At 37.0% G+C, this 20,619-nt stretch overlaps 1 protein-coding gene across 1 annotated transcript in view; it reads left to right on the top strand.

Moving 5' to 3' along the window:
- Positions 1-13,662, top strand: part of hacl1 (2-hydroxyacyl-CoA lyase 1) — a 32,890-nt gene extending 19,228 nt beyond the window's left edge. The window contains exon 18 of the mRNA XM_041249055.1: positions 13,618-13,662. The gene's annotated coding sequence lies outside the window, so the exon portion shown is untranslated. The remainder of the gene's footprint in view (positions 1-13,617) is intronic.
- The last annotated feature ends 6,957 nt before the right edge of the window (positions 13,663-20,619 follow it).

Here is a 20,619-nt window from a genome sequence, read left to right as displayed (position 1 = left end):
CATGCTAGAGCAGACCCTAATGAACATTGACTGGTTATGGCCCTTCTGTTTGGAGCTCATCTACGAGATCATTGACTGCTTAGGGCCCTTCTGTTTGGAGCTCATCTCAGGGATCATTGACTGGATAGGGCCTGTGACAGGCTGGCGAGTGGTGAATTCAAACCAGATGCAGGAACAGAAAACAAACAAGGTACTGCAGTTCAAAAAGACACGGCTTGCACTGTTTATTTTTTATACAAAAAATAAATAAAAGATTTTAACAAAAATAAACGCTCGCAGTGTACAAAAATAAAAGGGTAAACAAAAACAAATCCCGAACACAAAACACAGGTCCGGCTGGGCAAAAGCCTTCACGGATCCTATAAGTTATTTTAGTTTCAATTTCTCTCTCCTCTCGCTCTCTCGTTCCGCCTACGAACACCCACCTGGAGTGCAGAGAGCTGCAGGTTTAAATGCAGGTGACCATCAGCCGATTTAGCAACAAATTAATCACTTCATTAATTCGGGAGATGGCCACCTTCTGCACAAGGTTTTTTTTATTTTTTATTATTCATGGCAGAGGACAAGCTGCTATCTTGCCTCTGCCAGAACACACTTCTGCTCCCAGATCAGTCTCCAGACTTTAAGCATTGGCATTGCACCATGATAATTTGCTCAGAGTGAAACTGTGAGGTATTGTCCGTGCTCGCAAGATCAGAGATCAGAGAACACGGGAATTAAACAGAAAAAAATAATTGTGATGTCATCCTAAAAACAATATCTTAATCAGTAGTGCGCTTGAATCTGCTACAGTATGTGCCTCTGGTTCTATGCATTTCAGAATAACAGCAGTACCACAATATATAGGAGCTGTGACTGGCAGTTTTTTGATCTTTCGGTACTGGGACTCCTAACAGCACTGTGAATCCAGTGTTACTTGTCACCTTTCTTTTACAATAGCAACACTATGATTAGAACTAGGATTGCCTGCAGAGTGTGGGGGTCTCATTACCTCAGTTAACTTAATACATATTTGACTCCACTGTTCACAGCTTGGAACAGATTGTATGTGCCTTCAGATGTATTATTTGCTAAAATGCTCAACTTCTAGTGAACTTCAGGCATTCTGTAGGTTTGATAGGGAGCAAATCGGTGAACAACTTTGGCATAGAATTTCTCTTGATGCAGTTCACAATTCCACGATAGAATTCTCTTGATGCAGTTCACAATTCCACGATAGAATTCTCTTGATGCAGTTCACAATTCCACAATAGAATTCTCTTGATGCAGTTGGAGGTGATTTGAGTACATTTATTGTACCTCAGAGGATGTGTACATTAGAGATTAACATTTTCACAGTCTCAAAAGCCCTTGCAGCACTGGCAGTATTAAACAGATGTTTTCTTTAGAGACACAGATCAGGCTGCACGGTTTATACCAGCAGATCATTAAGTCATTATTCTGTGGAGGGTGTCTGCGCTGTTGCCTTGGGATGACCTGCAGTGGCAAGTGACCATGGATCTGCTGCTGATGAGTAGAGTCTTTTTTCTATAGGACATACAGTATAAATAAATAAATAACATGAATGTGGTATTTTAATTAAATAGGTATCATGACTATACACTTGCTCTTGTCAAACTATGGAAAGACCTAATGTTTCTGTATTGTTACTAAACTTACTGTTGTTTGATGTATATATTTACGTACTTATGCATCAACATGCTTTTTTATCTTTTTAAAATGATATTTCTGCCGATTTGTACTGTTAATAATAATAAATAATAATAATAATAAATAATAATAATAATAAACATTTTAAAATGACTTCCACAGTATACCAAGTTCATAAAACAATCCTATACATAGTAGCATTGGGACAGATTGGATTTTGGTAGTGCTGTTTAAACCTAATGTTTGTTTGGTAACACGTTACATTAAGGTGCTGCTTATTAATGTTTTATAAATATATAACATATGCTTAATAACTATGTTATAGAGTGTTAATAAAGCATTACAGATGGTTTATAACCATGCAATAGCCATAGACAGAATTACGTTTTTATAAAAGGAACAGTTTTCAGCCACCTATTGTTCTTTGGGATGTTTAAACATATTTCTGTCTGGCTATTACACGGTTATAAAGCATCTGTAATGCTTTATTAACACTTTATAACAGAGTTATTAAGCATCTATTATATTTATAAAACATTAATAAGCAGCACCTTAATGTAAGCGTTACCATTTGTTCTAAATGAACGTAGCTATTGTTTTATTTTACACAAATGTTTAAAAGCATGAACTAAACAAAAAAAGCTGGCAATGAACATGTGGATACATTGTCTGTGTAGAGCTAGCTGTGGACCTGTGGCTACATTGTGTAGAGCTAGCAGTAGACCTGTGGCTACATTGTCGGTGTAGAGCTGATCTACGTTGTCTGTATATTTGATCAGAAGATGAGACATTGCTTTTCCAACACATGTTAACGATGCATAGTTTACCAGTTTAAAAAAAACAAAACAAACAAAAAAAAAAAAAAAACAGCAATATGAAATGGTTTTGCAAAGCAGCTATTGTGAGAGCTGGTACGGCCTCTTGTAAATTTACAAACAGCTGTTTATTGTGTCCAGTTGGGACCCTTTTTTTCAGCTTCTGGGGTGAAACCTGTGAATATCTTTTTGTTTTGCTTATGTTCAATCTGGCCTGCAGGTGTCGCCGTTTGCCTTTTTTAGTGAAATCCATATATGCAAAATGATCAGATACAGAACAAATAATAGATTGTAAACCATGTTAGAAACAGTTTTTTTTAATTTTTTTTTTTTGATTCACAATTCTATGTAAGTATTGTTTTTATTCCAGACAGGCAGTGACATTTATTTTCTGTTTTAAGACTCAAAAAATACTTTAAAATTAAATATAGTCATATGGTTAAATTCAACAACCTGTGCATCCTATTAAGCTAGTATCTGTCCCCAGCTGTGAGAATTAACATTCTACCCCATTTAATGTACTGGGAATTTAATTAAACTAAAACTTTAGCAAGGTGCAATTTTAAGAGCACTGTACGAACCTCTTTCAGGCTGGCATTATTAAACACGATCTTTAAGAGCACTGTACGAACCTCTCTCAGGCTGGCATTATTAAACACGATCTTTAAGAGCACTGTACGAACCTCTTTCAGGCTGGCATTATTAAACAATGATCTTTAAGAGCACTGTACGAACCTCTCTCAGGCTGGCATTATTAAACACGATCTTTAAGAGCACTGTACGAACCTCTTTCAGGCTGGCATTATTAAACAATGATCTTTAAGAGCACTGTACGAACCTCTCTCAGGCTGGCATTATTAAACACGATCTTTAAGAGCACTGTACGAACCTCTCTCAGGCTGGCATTATTAAACACGATCTTTAAGAGCACTGTACGAACCTCTCTCAGGCTGGCATTATTAAACAATGATCTTTAAGAGCACTGTACGAACCTCTCTCAGGCTGGCATTATTAAACACGATCTTTAAGAGCACTGTACGAACCTCTCTCAGGCTGGCATTATTAAACACGATCTTTAAGAGCACTGTACGAACCTCTCTCAGGCTGGCATTATTAAACACGATCTTTAAGAGCACTGTACAAACCTCTCTCAGGCTGGCATTATTAAACAATGATCTTTAAGAGCACTGTACGAACCTCTTTCAGGCTGGCATTATTAAACACTATCTTTAAGAGCACTGTACGAACCTCTTTCAGGCTGGCATTATTAAACACTATCTTTAAGAGCACTGTACGAACCTCTTTCAGGCTGGCATTATTAAACACGATCTTTAAGAGTACTGTCAATCTCAGACCACTCTCCTATTAGTAATCCTGCTACCCTATAATCCTGCATCTCAGACCACTCTCCTATTATTAATCCTGCAATCTCAGACCACTCCTATTATTAATCCTGCTACCCTGTAATCCTGCAATCTCAGACCACTCTCCTATTATTAATCCTGCTACCCTGTAATCCTGCAATCTCAAACCACTCTCCTATTATTAATCCTGCTACCCTGTAATCCTGCAATCTCAAACCACTCTCCTATTATTAATCCTGCTACCCTGTAATCCTGCAATCTCAGACCACTCTCCTATTATTAATCCTATAATCTCAGACCACTCTCCTATTATTTTTTTAATTGGTACTCCCCAGTCCGATAAACCCCCAGGAACATTTTGTTAAAACTTCATGCTTGTGACAGAGCAGCTGTCTTTCGTGTGGGTGCGTGCATTCACTGCCGAAGAGGTTGATCATGGCAGATAAACGGGTAGGACAGATATGCAACAGATTACTGTATATGCTTCCCCTGGGTGATATCCGTAGACACAGGGTCAATTTTCACTGCTATACCGATGACACACAATTGTATAGATATCCAAAACCAGGTGATTCCACATCAGCAAATACCATAACTACCTGTCTCACTGATATTAAGAAATGGATGTCAACACATTTTCTACTGTTAAATTCTGATAAAACAGAGGTCATAATTTTGGGGTCAAGAAATTAATCAGAGAGGGTAAATCTGTGTGCCTGTACAGTGGACAGCTATCCCATTGAGTCAGACAGAAATTACAAATCTGTGTATCATTTTTTACCCTGATCATTTGAAACCCACATTAGGAACGTAACTAAAGTGTTTTTTTCAACCTCCGAAATATTGCTAAATTTAAGGTGTTTTCTCTCAGCAGAGGATGCTGAGAGACTGATGCATGCCTTTTTAACTTCCAGAATATAGTACTGTAATGCCCTCTTTTCTGGTATTCCAAACTGTTTTGTTTGACCATATCAGGCCGGTATTAGCTTCCCTACACTGGCTGCCAATACGATACAGGATTGATTGTAAAGTCCTGCTTTTGACCTATAAAGCCTTAAATGGTTAGCTTCATCCTACCTGAGTGACTTATTGGTCCCATATGTTCCAGGTCGGCCACTCCGATCTCAGGATGGGTTATCTCACCATTCCAAACATTTTAAAAAAGAACACAGCTGGTAGAGCATTCGGCTATGGAGCTCGTAAACTGTGGAACGAATTACCAGCCTCTACAACGGAGGCACCAACTACGGCAGCTTTTAAAACTAGGCTGAAGACGTAGTTTATATTACATGATACTACTATTTCCTTTTTACTGTATGTTTTTATTATTTTATTGTACTTCTGTATTTGCTTGTATTTCTAAATTTGTTGGTCTGCTTCTAATGCTTACTACTTGGTATATTTTGTTGTTTTGTCCATGTGAAGCTCTCTGACAACTCACTGCAAAGGGTGCAATATTAAATAAAGATTGATTGACTGATTCATTGAGTTGGAGTACTATATCATAGACATTCATTGTGCGATAATATTACACACCTGGGCCCTGTGTTGTGAGCGCTGAGGTTGATTCCATCCTCAGGTGTCCAATTATAACTGCATAATGTACAGCCTGTTGTATCCTACTGCTTTAGTACTTTGTATATAAATAGTATGTTGTATAAAGCAGGACCTCAACAAGGTTTTGTTGACTGAGAAATTAATATTGTGTTCCACCTCATCTGAATGATTTTCTTTATATCATTCATCTTCAATAACACTGCTAATAGGGTGTAGGATCACTATGGGACACCAATATGGCAGTGAACTGCCAACGTGGCTAGTCTGGAAGGTATTGCATTTGCTCAGAATGAATTGTTGCAATCAAGCTGCACCTTAAAACAAGACATACTCGGTATTTATACAGTAGAAATCTTGCAAACATTATTTGTACAGTAGAATGTTTTAATGTGATCATAACAACTAAATATTTCAGCTGAGTTACATTTGTGAAAGTTTTTGTTACAAATGGTACAAATAGTTAATGTTTGCTGACAAAATACATTTAAAAAGTATGGTGCAAAACAATTATCTCCTTATTCTAATGCTATACTGTATATTAAAGTAAAAACTGGTGATTTATTTTGCTGCATAAATATCTGCATTTGTATCTTATTACAGGTGCACACTGTACCTGTCATGTGACTGCACCAACAGCCAATCAGAGTACTGTCACTGTTTACAATGCAGACAGGATACAAAGGTGTCGGCAGTCATATAAATCATTCGGTGATCAAACGCTTACCTGCTTTTTAGATACAAAAAGTAATTTTAACTTGCAGTTCTGGAAAGTTTATTTAGAAGTTATTGAAAACCCACATTCCTGATCAAGAAGGTTGCTCTGTGACACTATAGTCAGGGGTGCAAATTGTTTTGAAGATTGGTGCTAAACTGTTTTGAAAGTTTAGTACCAGAGAGCCTACTGGTACTAAATTATCAAACCCTGCCCTAATCAAGCCCCACTCCCCCAGCTCTTGAATTAGTTTTTAGTGTTTTGTGGGTGGGTCATGTGAGTAGTCTAGACCCAGTGGAAACTATCATCATCTATGGTTGCTAAGGATTAAAAAAAGTACAAAATGAAACATATCTACTGGCACCAGAATGTAATGTTACTAGCTTTATATGAGGTAACCTGGCATTAGAATCTAGCTCCACAGAACCAAATTTGCACTTCTGATAGTCGTCACACGGGGCCCTGTGTCTGCTGGAATATATATAGTGATATGTCTACAGCCTGTACCTTGTACACCATTGCTCATAGATTATACCATTTTTATGTTACATACCCTGTACACATTAAGATGGGGCCAACACTAAAACATGCCATCTGCCAAATGCAGTTGCAATTTTAAACATTTGCATTGTTGTGACAAAATTGTGGGCTTTTTTAATATTGCGCTTAATTACTGACAGATGCTAATTATGTGTGTTTTGCGTTTTATGGATTTTCAATCCATCATGGTCTCCCCTTTAAACAACATGTGCATGTCAATGACTTGTAAACTAACTTAATAAATGCCTCTGAATGGCTGAGCGGCAGAAGACAGTGAGGACACATCTCCAAGGACTGGACGTTGTGTCATTTATATGAACTCCGGTGTTTGTAGCTCCCCAGTGCATGCTGATTTTTTGTTTACCAAGCTGTAGCTAAATCCTAATGCAGTAAACGTTTTCTGTGTTTTCAAGGATTTCAATTTAAAGTATTCAGGCATGCTGTGTTCTTGATCCTATCTCCATTTGTTCTCATTCCTTGTATTTCTTCTAGGTATTACAGTAGTTATATTTACCATTAATCCCTCCCTACATTAAGTTCAGAGTGTGTTATATTTTGACAGTTATAGTAGTATTGCAGTAAACAAAACTAGCCGCTAGTTGGTGCACTTTTCTAACTGTGTATTTTAAATCAAACACAACCATATCCACATTATGCAGTGTTTGCTCATCCCCAGCACATCAGGGCTTGTTCTGATACATACATTTCCAGTCTCTCATTTTCATTAAATTGTTGCTTTGCTTAACCAAACAAAGCGAGCCCCCCACCAGACCGCTGTTCAGCTTCTAATGGTGCTGAAGTTATAATTGCTGCTTGGCTCCGAGTGTGTTAAAAATCATCATCTTGGGCAGCATGGAGGAAATGGTCAATTATAAGAAAAGGGTTCATTATGAAACAATGTATCTGAATGTTCTTTCTTTCTCCTTTAAGAACATGATGTTGCACCATGTGTGCAGGGCCTCTCAGTCTGGACCTGTTGTTCTAGGGAAGCACTAACTGGATTACTGTGCTGCTCCATTTTAACTAGATTTTACATTTACAATGTCTACTGTTATCTTCTGTTTCGATCCAAAGGCACACAGAAAGGACAAGCGATTGCTGAGGTTATGTTTTCCCATGCCATTCCATTTAAATTTGGCTCTGAGCCCATGCTTTTGCTAGGAATTCTATTCGTGGAGTTCACTTTTCATAAAACACTTTCATAAAACAATGTCACAAGCTGTTTAAAACATTTTCAAGTGGGGGCAGAAATTATTGATTGATATAGTCCCTGAATCTTTGTAAAACATAAGCAAATTGATCTTGAACTTTTTCTTTATCGTTCAGCCTTAATCACACGATTACAAAATGCAGCAGCCATCCAAGTTAAATATTTAGAATAAACAAATGGATAGACTGTCTCTTTGGCCTTTTTGTAAGTCTGTTTTATGTAAAGAAAGAAGAAAACATGTTCCTGAAGCCTAACCAGCCTTGGTTTTTTATAGGTTCATACGTTCTATATAAATACCTGTGTTGTAGAAAACCTCTTCAGATGAAGAAACTCTACTACTAAGTAATATATTAATTATTTGGGGAGGGATGAAGGGCAAGGTTAGTTCAGGTGCTTCTCAAGGTGGACAGCTGTCAAAAAGCAAGACCTCACATACAGTACAGTGCCTGACAAAAGGGACGTTTTAAAAAAAAACACTATGAAGTTTTTTAAAACCCAATGAAACAACTGGTTTAGACAAATTACTTTCCTTAGTCAAACCCTGCATTTCTCAGTGCAGTGTGATTTGAATAAATGCAAAATGAGTAAATTCTATAGGGTGATGCAAAACTTGTGTCCAGAGCTGTACATGAGAGAAATGATGTGTATTTAATATCATAGTTGCCTGAAATGCTGATGTGATCCTTACATGTATATACAGATGGGACAGAAATGAAATGCGACAGGTCAAATACACAAGATGCTGCTGGGTTACTTTAGTGATTGTTTTAATGCAGTACATGGGAAGAGGTTATTAGAAGGTAAGATTCCCATAACGTTTGCCAGATGTCAGCTCAACATTTGTCTATGGGCGAACTGTTCATTGGGCTGGTTTATGGAACTTGCTTGTCCTTGCTTAATGAAAAAGTAGATCATGAGCCGTGTACAGCATCTGCCATTTTATGTCTGTGTATGTTCAGCTTGCTTAAAAAAATAATATTTGACTGCTTTTATGAGTCTACTACTGTACTGTATATCATGATAAAACAAAACAAAAAACCATCACTTGCATAGAATAGTGTATGGTCTGGTGAGGTTTCTTTTTTTTTTTTTAAACTAACTACTACTGCATTTAAATTGCTTTCCGCCACCTTACTAAGACACCTTACTAAAAGCACACCCTAAGACTGAACTGTGGTTAGTGCAGCTCTGCTTTTAGAGAGCTGTATGTGTTTCCTATAGTCTGCTAGTGGAGCTCTGCTTTTAGAGAGCTGTATGTGTTTCCTATAGTCTGCTAGTGGAGCTCTGCTTTTAGAGAGCTGTATGTGTTTCCTATAGTCTGCTAGTGGAGCTCTGCTTTTAGAGAGCTGTATGTGTTTCCTATAGTCTGCTAGTGGAGCTCTGCTTTTAGGGAGCTGTGTGTGTTTCCTATAGTCTGCTAGTGGAGCTCTGCTTTTAGAGAGCTGTATGTGTTTCCTATAGTCTGCTAGTGGAGCTCTGCTTTTAGGGAGCTGTATGTGTTTCCTATAGTCTGCTAGTGGAGCTCTGCTTTTAGAGAGCTGTATGTGTTTCCTATAGTCTGCTAGTGGAGCTCTGCTTTTAGAGAGTTGTATGTGTTTCCTATAGTCTGCTAGTGGAGCTCTGCTTTTAGAGAGCTGTATGTGTTTCCTATAGTCTTCTTTTACACAACAGTTGTTTTTCTTAATAAAAAAAACCCTCTTAATAATTAAAACAGGCCTTGCACGTTTTATTAATTGTGACTTCCTGAGATTCAGTTTACCCAGCGCCTGTGTTCAGATAATGTAGGCAGCAGTACATGAATGTCAGGGAGACCCACAATTTTATTGCACTGTCATTAATTCCTTGGTAAAATGGAGGTTCATAAATTCAGTGTAAACACCAGTGCTGATCAATAACTCCTGTCAGTGGAAGAATTTGTGTCCAGCCATAAACACAGACATCTGCACTGAGGAGGTTTGAGTTGACCATGTTTCAGTGTCTTAGTTAACTGGGAGTCACAGCACAGCACTTGCTTTAACTGGCTTTTCTGAACCTGAAAGGTAAGGAAAGCTTTTATTTGTATTTTTTACTTTGAATGCAAAGGAAATGCATTAATTACAAACATTAACCTTTTTTTGTGAACAGTCCATAGTTTTTTTTTTCCTAGATAAAAAAAACGATTATATATTTTACAAATATTTTATAGCTAACATAGTATTGATAATATTGAAACTTGTGTCAAAATATTCCTATTAAGTAAAGATACTAATTTTAGGAATTGTTTTAGTTTTCCACTATGTGCGTTTTACTGTAATTCAGACGATGTCTAAGTATAAAATGAATTAATTGTATATATTATAGATCAGTGTTGTTATAAATAATTAAATCGCATTACAGATGAAAAACAGCAGACACCAGTTTAATTATAGTTTAAAAGTGTAGCCCAATAGTACTAATCAATCATTCTATGGGATTATGTAAATGTGTCTGTATCTAGAGTAGAACTGATACATGTCATTATGTTTTGACGCAGTAAAATAAAAATTTAACACATAAAACCATTAAATGGTGATTCTTTAACATTCACATGTAAAGTAAATGCACTGTCAGGAAACAGACTTTTAATGCAGTTTAATACAGATCGTTTTCTTTCAGTATAAAAAGTTTGGTGCAAATCCATTGCAAAGTCTTTGATCTTTTTTTGTGAATAACACAGCCCCCCCCATCCCCAATAAGTATCTAATATTCGTGATGGGGGTATCTGATCTGTTGGGTGGTTTAAATATAGCCTGTCTGGTGCAAGGAAAAGATTTCATGGGAAATGGTTGACATTCCCCTTTCCTAAAAGCAGAGGGATATTGAGAGAGAGAGAGAGAAGAGGAGAGAGAGAGAAAGAGAAGAGAGAGAGAGAGAGAGAAATCCCAAAGTCAGATCCAGTGTCCACGAGTTTGAATAGCTGAGTCTCTCCAAGCAGCATGGTCCTGATCGCATTTGGATTTCATTTCCAGCTCCTCTTCAGCTATGTATTATCCCAGTCCTCATTCATGGACAACACCTTCTTATTTCCAGCAGGTAATGCAGCTCTTCTCTATTGTTCTGTTCTATGTACAGCTCGTCTGTTTGAAAAGTGCACTTGTGGTTATATGGATTATAGTTCCCAGAATTAATATTTCAGTGCAGTGTTGTCGAGGAGCTAAAGTTAGAATGCAATGGAAACAAGCTGTAGAGGGAGAGGAGAGCTTTGTTTTGTTTTTTGTTTTTTTGATACATATTCTTTTCTTTAGTATGTGAATGGCTTGTTTTTGTGCAAGTGTAAGTCTATTTTGGTATGCAGAGAGAGAGAGAGAGAGAGAGAAAGAGAGAACAAACAAGAACAAGAGAACTATCCAAATGTAAATCTGTTTCTATAAATACCCCCCTTCCTCCCCCCAGTGCTACAGGATTCCAGTCGGATGTTAGGAGAGTAAACACGAGCTGACTTTGGATATGTCACTAGCAAATATTCAGATGACTTTTATAGTGCAGCGCACAGAAAAATCTGTAGCAGCAAACACTGACTGCAGAGAGGCAGTTAGTTATGTGTGTTTCTTTTACACCTGGAGAATTAGATTCAGTGTACTTTATTAATAAACAGATTGTCCCTTAGTGGTTTTAGCGTTGGATAGGTTATTTATTTATTTATTTGTTTAACAAGATTGTTTTAACAAAGCTAAACAGTTTTCAATATGCTGCCTATTATAACTCATTTAAACAACCTGTATGCAAACTAACATGCAGTATACAGCTATGGCCAAACATTGTGCATCACCCTATAGAATGAACTAATTTTGCTTCATAAAGTCGAATGAAACCTGCTGAATAATTTGCGTTAACATATTTAGTTTCTTTGATTTTGAAATAAAATATCTAAATGATTTTCATATACAGTAGTTTGTTTTTTAATGATGTCTAGGCAATGCTTAACATTTAGGCATAGCTGTATATACTGTATGTATATAATAATATATGAAGGATTTCATATCACTGTCTGTAATACACCCTTTCCAAATGATCATGAATGAAATGGTAGCAAATGAGCACATACAATGGCATTGGTATCAGGACCACTGGGCAATATAATTGTGATGCAATCATCTGCCAATGCTTTCTTTAATACACTGGTATTATATTGGTCTTGTTGGCATTTACTGACTATTTAAGTATTGAATAAAAATGATCTGGCAAGAACTATGCATAAGGACCCATACACAAAGGGGGTATATGTAATTTTGGGCTACTTTGGAGGGCAACAGAGCTGTAAAGTGAGGCACACTTCTTCATCAAGCTTTGAGGGTATTGCTGTTATTGTACCACACATGCTCTGATCAATTCTTCGTGTTGATTTTCAATGGTATACTTTTTTAGGAAGAATTTTAATTGATCAGAATCTATTCAATACAGTTTCCACTGTGGCAGTCATGTAGTAGTGTAGCAGGCAGCAGCTGCTCTCACAGGATCACTGCAGGGTGTTGATTGTCAGTCACACTTTGAGCAAAATGTTTTCTTGAAAATAAATTTGCATTGAAAAACTGGAGCACTGTGACGCTATCACAGAGAACTTTTGTCTTCCCATTGCAATGCCAAATCTCCAGCGCTGCGTTTCCAGTTTTTAAATCATTCCTGCTAACTTCAAGCACAGTAGTGTGAATTCAGACCTCCATTTGGAGCAGTCCATACTGAATGATGTTTGATGGAAATACAGTACAGTGGTTCTGCACTAATAGGCACTTGCAGTAGCTGTAAGGCTGCAATAGAATTGGCCATTGGTAGGATTCATTGTTTTTTACATAGTTCTGTAATAGTACACATAGTAGATAGTTCATAATCAGGGCTGGCCAAACTGGCACCAAAATCAAATTCCTGTCCAGATCTGTAATCCAACCCCACCCTAATGATTAATTTTCAATTTGCACTGCATTTTTCCACTTAAAACGCAGACTCATAACTATGTTGCTTTGGAACATTTTCGCTGCAGTGCGTAGCAATCATTGTATAGATACAACGAATGATGTGTAGATCGGCTGGTATTTTTACTTAATGGATAGGACACTGTCTGAATTTTGCCAAACAGGCAAATGTATTAAAGTATCTTATTTAAAGTTGTATTCATGGATAAATAATATGTTTTAGGGTACATTGTTAAACCCTGTATTAATGCAGCTTATATTTGTGTAATTTAATTATAGACCTTATAAAAGATTACCGCATATGCTTTGTAACATGTAAAATAATAGCAAAGTATAGTAAAGCATACTGTTGTAAAGGTATAGTCAAAGCGTAAAAAACAAAGTTAACCTTGTAAAACCACTGTATTACAAAGCATAAAAAAACAAAGTTAACCTTGGAAAATCACTGTCTGTACAGTAAATGTATAGTACAAGGATGAAAAAAAGTGTGGGAGACTTGCTACAATATACTGTGTATTGTACAGAAAGAAAATATACTCAGAGAAGATTATTTACACAAATATATTATGTTTAGGTAGTTATTCTGATAATAAACGAGTGTTGTTTTTTGAATGTTGATAAACTTTTCATCCTGTGTAAATGATTCCCCTTTCAGCCCTCGTCTTTGTTCTTTAATTGTCCTACAGTAGCCTTTTCTACAACAGCATTCCCATCTCACTGGCCACACTTTTGGCTTGACTCAAACACTACAGATTGAGGGCTATGCTGCTCTTAATGATATGACAGTACGGGTAGCAAATTGTGACACTTCATTTTTTTGTAATGATTATTTTATTTTATCTAGCGCTCAAACCTACGGAACATAAGAAAAGAAGTCCTGGCAATATATGCTGCCTTTTAATGCCCCCCCCACCACTATTCCCTCCTCCTCCATTCCAGCGAGAACGCAGGAGTCAGGTGAGTAACGCTGCCACTGCTAGTCGCACAGTACTCACAGTGTGAGGGCTGTTGAATTGTAAACATGCTTAAGGTGCAAATTAAGTCACCTCTCCTTTCAAAAATGTTTTCTCTGTGTGTGGGTGTTTTGTGTACTCAAAAGCACATATGGTAAGATAAGTTGTATAGAAATCTATGGGAATCGGGCATTTTAGGAAGTAACGATTAATAATACTATAAATATTACTATAGGGTGAGGAGATAGGGGTTTGAAAAGCACAGGACTCTTATTAGCATACCAGCCTTCTTGCAAGGTCTTTGTCATTTTGCTGATGATCCTGCCAGTCATGCAACAACAATACTTGACTTCTCTTGCAGCAGAAAAGGTCTTGAGAAACCACCTGAGCCTCACAGTTGATTCACTGTGCTGCATATGGGACTGGCAGGTTCTTAATATCTGCTGCACAAGGGGGGTGTCTACAGTGTGGTGTCAGAATAAATGGATTTCAAAGTCAAAGCAAAGCCTGGAAAAATAAAAACCATTGTTAGAGAAGTTATGAGACGGTTGTAATGCTATTCTGAGTGGGGAGTGCAGTATGTGTTTTTTCTAAGACCTTGTTATGGTATTGCACATTTAAATCAGCAGGATTTCCCACCACATCTTGATACTAGTCTCGTAAAACGCATATATGTGTTTGTAGGTGTAGCATTTCCTGTCTTGAAAACAAGCATGTGTAAGAATGAAAGAAACCTTGGTAAAAATGCACCACAATCCAACAATAGTACAGTAAGAAAGCCCTCATTTTTGTGCTTAATGCTTTTAAATATATGTTTAGTGAAGAGCTGATAAGCTTGGTGTGAAAGCTCCTCTTTGGCTTGGACCTGTATGACTTCCTTTGAGATGTACTGTACAGTATTTCACTTTTATCCGCATTGTGTCATATGCTTGCTTCTTTCTTTTTTAGAATGAAGAAAAGAAAGTAGATGAAAAACAAAATACGAATGCCTGTACACCAGGTCCTCCAGGTCCCTCTGGGCCAGCTGGACCACAGGTAGGCAGCTTGGGCTCACATCATTACATACGCAGAGCAGCAGAGAAACCGTCATTATTAATCACAGGGTACAGTGCTTCCAATGCAGCTTGGAGGAGTCCTGCATCCCCTGTAGAAGACTCCCATACAGCAACCCTGGAATTGGAGCCTTACTACATTTAGAAGTGCCAGAAATATTCATGCTCGATAAAGGCAACTGTACTTCCCTCCCATTGAAACAGGTGGACCGTGAACTTGTGATTTAAGCAGAAGACAAGCTGCTCTGCCCATGGCTGTGAATTAAAGTGCTTGTTGTGTTACTGCAGGGTACACCAGGAATTCCAGGTGTAATGGGGCCAAAGGGGGAGAAAGTAAGTCCCTGTCTTGTTTGTTTATTTTCTGTATAGATATTTGGAATGTTTTATAAATTGCCAGGCCGGTATAAGAACGGAGGCCAGTATAAAGCAGTCAGTATGTTCGAGAGATTTTTCATTTATTTGCTCAGACATGAAGGTAAAATATGCTGTTGACTTAATTTAACTCTCCAAATCTTCAAGAGCACAGACAAAGTAACACGTGAAAGATACATGGCAAGGGGAAAACACAGGTACAAAATTCAATATTATACCAATTCAGAGGGTCCACCTTTTATTTTATTCACACGCAACCCTCAGTCTCCTGCGTATAACATCCAAAAGTAAATGGAGGCAAGGCAAGGGATGGTAAAGAGGTCATTACATTTTCATTTATATGCATATTCAATTAAAGAACACTTTTCTAGATTAACTCTGGTTGTGGGGCTTATCCCAAAACATAGCGACTGCCTAACTCCACAGTGCTACTCTTGGGTGTAGCTCATGCAATTCTGTCTGTGCTTAATATACTGCCGGTAACCAGAAGACAATAACTATCTAAATCCATTGAGCCCTAGTTAGTTCTAAAAGTCTGTTTTTGTTTCTGGTCAGACAGCTTGTATCACGTTATGCTCAGACACACTGTTTACTGGAGCCAGGGAATGCCAGGGAAGGCAGTTTTTAATGCCACTAACTGTATGACTTAATGATTAGCATACCTGTAGGTCCTTTTACACACTGGAAGGTTATTATGGGGTTGATTCCAAGCTGAATGATCGTTTGGAAAATTGCCTAAAAGAATTTAGCCAATCGGAGCCTGCAGCTTCCTGCAGGAGTGTGAGGAGGCAGGCTTCGCCAGCCTTGTCACTCAAACTTATTAAGCAGGGCTGTTAAACTTTATTTCTGAATCTGCATATTACTTTGGAAAATAAATTACGGGGAGTTTTCTACACATATTTAAAAGAAAACTAAATATGCACCTTTTAGAAGGAAGTTCACTGTTATATTTCTTTAGATGGCAGGATGACATCAATTTACAACTTTCTTTGCCAAGAAATTCCTTACCAGTCTTTGCCAAGTCATTCATTTCCACTATCCCAGCACAGGCTCCAGTGTAAGATATTTAAGGGTTAGACTGAACTCCTGCAATGGCCCATCTCACCTTGAAAGTGTGAGTCTGATCCAGAAGATCAATGGAAATACATTTTGATTTCTAAATACTAAGAACAACAGCAACGCTTTTTTGAGTTTTCCATTCAAAGTTTTTGTCTACAAATACACAGAATAATGCTGCCTTGTGGTTTTCTGTTTCTAGGGAGAAATTGGCAGACCTGGCTCAAAGGTGAGTATAGGCATTCTTTATTAAATTGTCTAAGTAATTGGATTTTCCCTGAATATGTGACAGCATGTATATTTTGTTGCCACTGATTTTGATGGATGGAATAATGCTTCTACTCAGCAATATGGGATTCTAAGTAATTCCAACCTTGAAACGGACTACAGGGACGGTCAATTCGCCTAAACCCAAAGCCAGTGCTGTAATCGACTCACAAAACATGGGACTCAAGTAGCGGCACAGGGGGGTAAGACTCAAGTTGAGTCTTTGACATGCCAAGCTCGAGTCGAGTCGAGTCGAGTCGAGTCACAGAGTTTGCTCGAGTCAATTCGAGTCATTAGTTCTGACAGATTGAGGCAGTTTGATTTAATCAGATTAGCAATCGAGAAGTACAAATAAAATACAATTTCAATTAAAAATACAAAAATGAGATGCACAATAATGTGGTCCTACTTGCCCCTATTCAGAAGCAGATTTTGTTATTGACCACACAGAGGTATTATCAGTTGGGTTGGATGTTCAGTCATAGATACCACAAAACAAAATAATGCATTTCCCATTATTTATAATTTTTCTCAACACTGAAACTCCCTGATAGTTTTTTTCAGATACCTTAACCATATGAAAGGACATTTTGTGGCATTTAATTTGATGTTTGATATAGAGATCTTGCTTCTAGGCCTTAAAACATAGCAGCTACTGAGATGAAATCAGTTTTAAAAGCATTGCATACTTGCACATATATGCTCCACTTCAGAATCAATAAACTCAACCTAATTTGCTTAATATTACAGAAAGAAATATATCTTGGAAGGCTAAGAGTTTAGCATAATAATGCATGTTACAAAGTAAGCTATTTTCAAATAAAAAAGGGTTGTTCACAAAAGCGTTAAAAAAATAGGGAATATATTTCACACAGAACACATCGCACCATAAACCCTTTAACTACCTATACCTAGCACAATCAAATCCCAGTTGTTTGTCAAAATAAAACCATTGTATCTTGAATAACCCTACCAACGTAAAAGACAGTTATTATAGCTGCTGTTTCACAAACACATGCAAAATACCCCAGCAGCACAAACAAACACCTTTTTTTATTTTTTTTACCAGTGTAATAATTAATCTGCTCACCCACTATGACAAAATCTACAGACCACTTCTTAATAATTAATTGAAAACAATGCAGCTCCTTCCTCAACCTCCTTTCTTGCAATGTTGATTGTGCCTGTTCTCAAAATCATGCTTCTGTGGTCTGGCCTGCCATTTTCATTCTTATGAATTTATTCTTTAAAAAAGCAAAACATTTTTAACCAAACTAACTCTAAAAAATCTATCCAGCATGCAAATCCTGATGTATTAAATGAATCAAACACATTTAATTATGTTAAATTATGTGTGCAAAACAATTTAAAAAAAGTGTATAAGCTTGTACATGAGTTTGGATTTGCAAGTTGTAGTTTGGATTTTAAAAACAACAGTTTTAGCAAAATATGGCTTTTTTGCCAGTTATTTTTTGTTTTCTAAAACAATGTTTTGTTTCTTTAAACATAGTATAACTTTAGATCAATATACAATAGACAACAAACACTAAACCCCATTCTACCGCATTTAAATTTTAAACTTACTTAGACAAAAATCTGTTGATTGACCAACCAAATAAGTAATTTATTATTGACACTTTGTAAGAAATAATAAAGACCAAAAATGATTTCAGTTGTTTTTGACACAGTTTATTTCAGTTTGGCACTGCTCAGTGCTGGCAGGATGCAGCCTGTTCATTTCTCTCCATGTCTACTCCATAGTTCTAGCGAACTCGACGAGCGCAGGCACTCTAGATTTACCTTCTATGCTGCTGACGCTCTTCTCTCTGTCTCTATGTTGTCTCGTGTTCCTCTCACTCAGAGGCAGGGCTTGTACGCATCAGAAGAAGGGCTGTGGTTATAGAAAACGAAACTGATCCTGTCATTTATTTTTCCATAAAGACTATAAAGGGTGGATAGTTTTGGGTCAGGACTCGAATCGAGAAGAGTCTTTGGAGCAGGGACTCGAGTCATTACAACTCTGACTAAACTATCTGGTACAGAAGGCAGGAAGAATAGAGTTCAGCCTCTTTAGGCAGCATTCAGGGTGAGGTACCATTTTAAAAATTGAAACAGTGGCAGATTAAAAAGGTAGTGCCCAATATTGTTTTACAAAATGGTAGTTATATACAGTTTTAAAGGTGGTTTCTACCTTGGTATCCTGTTAGAAAAAAGGTGTAGTAAAATCGGCAAATACATATTTTAATTTTTCTAAGGAACGTGGTTCTATTTATACATTGGTCCCATCTTGTTAACAAGGAACAAGGTGTGCTAACTTGACTTACTGTTTTAAATGTTGCTCCCAACTCACTCAATTTAATTGGAATGAGAAAGAACACCATGAGTTAATCTGTGTTTAAATATCTGTTCTGTCCAGCTGGTCAGTTCAAGCCAGTGATAGCACTGGTGACACAGCATGCTGGTTTACATGCCTTTCAGCGCATTAACCCCAGGGGGACTGTGTGTTCAAAAACAATTCAGGTTCCAAGTGGTCCCAACTTAACTCCCACATTAAAATCCATCAAACTCACTACCGTTTAACAAAAAAACATCTGTATTGCTTGAGCGAGGCCCAGAACTGAAGTGCAAGGTAAGGATTGAAGAAGCTCTCCTAAGCCCTGTCAGCAGCCTGCCTGATTGTAAGCAGTGCTGTTGCCCCTCACTTTTCACAAGCACATGGAACGCTGCCTGCAGAGTATTCACAGCACTGCGGTTTCATTTTGCTAAGTGCATGTGCAATAACATAAACCATTTCATTTACACGATTACCTCGCAGAGGTCATAAGATATTTTACAGGTCATCATTTAATTAGAAATAGCAGAATGACAGGGCCCAGTCGAAATAGATGCATCTTTGTCTCTATTATATAGAGTGGACATTAGATAGTAGTGCTGTAGTTTGCAATGTTTATGTTTTTAAAGAGAAGTTATGGGTCAGTCCATTCAAATTTAATAATAGATGTTGAGCTCAACTGTCAGAACAATGAGACTGTTAGATGATTAAAGACATAAGGTACAATTTGCACTACTTATCTGCAAAATGCAAATACTCCAGCAATTATATATTATAAAACTATTTAAGTAAGAAACAATTAGGTGGACCTCTGAGCTCCATTGCAAGTCCTCTGACAGGTTTCTCACTAGGTAAAGGTCTGCAAGAGTTTCCCAATTAGGCTTTCATGCTACTTGTTAATCATCTTTAGAATACTGTGTGAATCAAAAGATATATATATAGGTAGACGGCAATATATCCTTTTTAATAGGTATGTATATACTGAGCATCAAAAGAAATGTATCACTTATATTTGAGCATCAAAAGAAATGTATCAATTATATTTTAACATCAGAAGAAGCTTATCACTTATATTTGGATAAAATTCACTAGTGTGATCAAAAAATGACAAACTCTGTTTTAGAGCAGGTGCAGTGACTTTTTTTAGTTTGTGCTGATTAACAATTGACATCACAAAGATACTGCAAAATGATCCGTCAGTCTTGGGCAGCTGTTGTGACTCTTGGTCTCCCAGTTCGTGGCCTGTCATTGACAGAGTGTGTCAGGTTATGCTGTCTCGCCAGGTTTGAAATTGCTGTCTTAAGTGCATATGCTTCAGTCACAGTCACTCAAGTGTGTCATGGTCAAGGATGAATGATCGACTGATTAAAAAGAAACCAAAAACATTTAATCAATGTCCATCATTTATATACCTTTTTTTTTTTTTTTTTTTTTTTAAATAAATGTGTTATAATAGTGATACGTTTCTTTTGATGCTCTGTGTATGTGTGTGTATATTATATATATATATATATATATATATATATATATATATATATATATATATATATATATATATATATAAATAAAATATCTGGTAACACTATTTTAAGCACTACATATTAGGCATTTATTTTCTATTCTGAAGTGAAGGTTTGAGTTTCATTAATTAAGAGCTTATTAGAAGCATATAGGTCGTTAATAAATTATTTTGCAGCCCTTATTCTGAAGTGAAGGCTTCTTTTACATTAGCTAAGAACTTATTAGCAGCATATGTCATTAAAACAGTTTGGATCTAACAAATAATGCACAGAGAAGCAGTTATCACCAAGGCA

Source organism: Polyodon spathula, chromosome 4 (genome assembly GCF_017654505.1).
Source record: "Polyodon spathula isolate WHYD16114869_AA chromosome 4, ASM1765450v1, whole genome shotgun sequence".
NCBI lineage: Eukaryota > Metazoa > Chordata > Actinopteri > Acipenseriformes > Polyodontidae > Polyodon > Polyodon spathula.
Note: the sequence above shows the minus strand (reverse complement) of the source record. Positions and strands in the feature narration are given on the sequence as shown.